This window comes from Meles meles, chromosome 19 (assembly GCF_922984935.1).
Source record: "Meles meles chromosome 19, mMelMel3.1 paternal haplotype, whole genome shotgun sequence".
Classification (NCBI taxonomy): Eukaryota; Metazoa; Chordata; class Mammalia; order Carnivora; family Mustelidae; genus Meles; species Meles meles.
The window spans coordinates 37582439-37586154 of record NC_060084.1 but is presented as its reverse complement, the minus strand read 5'-3'; positions in this window follow the sequence as shown (position 1 = coordinate 37586154).

The following is a 3716-nucleotide window of genomic DNA, read 5'->3' as shown; positions in this document are numbered from 1 at the left end:
AGTTGAAGTGCAGAAACCGAACTCAAAATTGGCTTATGAAGAAATGGTGGTGGGGGAGGGGTGGATAATGTTTCCTCTGACTGGAAAGGGTGGGGCAATTGTAATTTCAGACTGGGCTGGTTTCAGGGACCCAAAGTTGTTGTCAGGAATCTGCCTTTCTCCTCCTCAGTTATACTTTCTTCCACGTCTGCTTACTCTCACTCAGCATCCTGCCAACGGATGGTGGAAAGTATCTGGTTCCCGTCTGAGCAGCCTGAACTTCCCAGTGCAAGGATATGTCATTCCCACTCGCAAGCCAAGGGTCTGTGTTGGGTTCTCATTGGCCTAGACTGAATCATGTGTACGTCCCAAACTACCATTAATTGAAGTGCCAAAAGAGAACGGGCTTCAGGAATGGCTTGATCCAGAAGATGAATCATCTTCAGGACCACTTCTCTCTTGCTTTATCTTTGCTCTATGGTGCTAGAGAATGTGGTGCTCTGGTCGGCCAGACTCATGTCTATCTCTGGGCTGACACTTGGGTCTGTCTTCCCTGCATCAAAGGACTGGAGAAAGAGAAAGTTGCAGCTCCCCAAAGATAACAGGAATTTCTGCCAGAAAGGAGAAAGGTTCCCAGTCTGATAAAAGTAGCAGAAAAGATGTGTAAGCATAGGCAGGCCTGGGGTGCCTGGTTTCAATGAGGAGGCTGGGCATGGGGATGGCAATATGACTGTTGTGTCAAGTCGTCACCAATCCTGGAGCTGGGAGGGGAGGGATACAACCAGGGGGGAGGAAAAGTGGAGGCAGGGATTTGGACCCCAGAAGACTGGCTCAGAGTCCCTGCTTTCTCAACCAACCCCCAGAAATCCTACAGGGTATTGTAGGCCACCTGAGGCTTTCCAGAGAAGGAAAGCAAGCAGTCACTTCGGTGACCCTCCAGCCTTTGCTGATGGTCACTCTGAGGGGTCTCCCCTGTCTTGGGTCCCTGGGGTGCCCCCTGTGATCAGCAGGCAGGTCTTCCCTTCTGAGACCTCAGATTCTTGCAGAATTTCTTCTCAGGCATGTTTTTCTGCAGATGCTAATGAATGAACCTGATGTTTCCCAGAAAGGCTCCCTCTTTCTGAAGGGGCTTAAGATCTCCGCTCCTGATTGCAATCTTCCCAGAGCTGATTTTGGCCACTTGGCTCTTATTTCTGAAGTGTCGATGGACGTGGGAGGAGAGGAGAGTGAGAAGTGGCACATTCAGGGCTCCGCGCTCCTATAGAAACCCTGATTCCAGGGGCTTGGCTCTGAGAATTGCAATAGGCAAAAGAACTCTGTTTTCTTTTCAGTTCTAAGCACAATTGATCCCTGGTTTGAACCCGATATGAGACACACTCATTCTGCATAAATCCTGAATTGTTTTGTGAAGATCAGCCCCTGTTTCTTGGTAATTTTGGTTTATCATAGGGAAAAAATTCTTCTGGAAGTCTCATCCCTAATTTTTGAAATGAAAGTCTTTGGGAAAATGTGAATTGAGTTGGAGAGATTTCTGTATACGTAATTTTTAGGAAGTCATCTATCTGCACATGCTCACAGGTGTTTGAACACTTAGGAAGCACTTGCCAGGCATATTTTGAGCATTTTGCACATATTACCCCCTTTCATCCTCGCAACAACCTGGTAAGGTCAATGCTGTCATTATTCCCATTTAGCAGGTAAGAAAATTGAGGCCCAGAGAATTTGTTACTTGCCCAAGTGGAGCTGAGATTTGAATCTCTGCAGCTTGGCCCCAGAGTATGTGGCACAGAGACCCTTGGGCCTCTGCAAACAGACACTGACACCCACCCACCCACATGCACGCCTGCCCCAGCACTCCTACAAGCATGAGTGCACACAGACCTGTTTGCTGGCTCTCCCCAAGGCTGTACACCCTGGTGCGTCCTGGTACAAAGAAACAAGAGAATACCTCCCTTCTCACAGCCTCTCCGGGGAAGCTGGGACTCTCGTCTCCTGTTTAAAACCAAAACTCCTCTGAAACGATCTTCTTCATCTCCTCCGAGTGGGAGGGAACCCCAGCTTCTCTGGTACCGCTGTCCATCTGGATCCCCCTATGACCTTGGAACGCAAGTGGGATCTGTCCCTCCTGTCCTGGGGAGGGACCCGAGACCAGAGCCACCTCAAGTGTGGTGGGCAGGTCCTCCTGGGGTGCGGATCACACCTCTGGAGGGCCCAAAGCAGGGGCCGGGCCACACCACTGGCTCCTCCAACAGCCTGAGACAGGCAGATTAAGGCCCAATTAGCTGGTGACATTTTGGAGGGTCTGGCACAGTCCAGAGCAATAATACCAACACCCTGAGGTCAGGGGCTGAGGGATGGTATCACTTAGTCACCCCAGGTGTCCCGCCCATGGGCCTGCCTCCTTGCCCTTCACTGTCTAAGACCCTGGAGGCCCAGCCTCCCAGGAAGGCTTTCTGTTTAATGGTTTAATGTCAAGCCCGAGTGAGAGCCAAGGCGGCCAACTCAGCAGCCAGAGCTGTAAATCTCAGCTTCCTCTCCCAGCTCCCGGGCTTCTCCCTCATCCTTTGTGTGGCTGGCGGCTTTATGGGAAGACAAAAATTTAAAAAATAATAAAAAAAGGAAAAATAAATTACTCAAGAATTTGTTTTTAATTAAGCAATAAGGCTCGATGGGGCCTGGCTGCTGCCTCATAAAGCCGCTCTCGGGGTGTGGGGAGGCATTTGGTCCAGATGAGTGCCTCAAATCAGCCCAGAATGTGATTAGATGATTACTCCCCGGAGTTCCCACAAGATGATCTTCCCCAGAGTTGTCTTATTGCGATTGTAAAAAGTCTGCAGGCAGGAGGGGAGCCTGGCTGCTTTGAGAAGATGTAAACGCTGTCAGGGCAGCCATGGGGCCTGAGCGCCCCACCCCCGCCACACCTGCTCCCGTTGGAACCCATGGGTGGCCTGCCAGGCTGGGTGGGTGCTGGCACCTTTCCAAATAAGTGGGTCCCGTACACGGGGAATAGGATGTCTCAACAGAGAAGCAAAGGGGACGGATGCAAGGAAATCTGACTTGGAGACATTTTCTCCTCTCTTGCGAGGAGTGACAAGCCATCAGCCTCACTCCCGGGCCAGCTCAGTACATCTCACTAGTGCCACAGAGATGAAAATATTCCACCTCCCTCAATTTCCTCCCCCCCCCCCCCGACCTCTCTCTCTGTCATAGGCATGCTTCCCAGGGGAAGGAGTCTCACTTTCTGAGTCGTACAATGACCTCCCGTTGGACATGCTGGATCTGGGCCGTAGACAAAGGAAAAGAGAAAACTGAAGACACCTGAGAGGTGAGGTGGGTCGCAGGACAAAGAGCTGAGATGGGAAAAGATGAGGAAGAACAGGAACAGCAGCATCTGGCTGAGTGTCAGGGAGAACCTGAAGGGCCAGGAGATGGGAGTGGGGGAGAAAGGGAGTCTTGGGGAGCTGTCACTGTGGTAGGAGGCACAAGGAGTTGTGATGGAGAGGGGGAGTGTTGAACCTTTGCTGGACCGTGAGATCATGTTTTCTCCTGTAACATTTCCTCCAGCATCTGAGCCTGGATTTGGAAGTTCTCTGAAGTACTTTGTGACTGTGGTTCCATGTTTCTGTGACTGCCACACACACACACAAACAGAGCCACGTGGGACCCCACTTACCTTTGAGCTACACTAACAAGATGAAGGCAAAATTGGAAGACCTAGAGACGGCAGGGTCAGACAG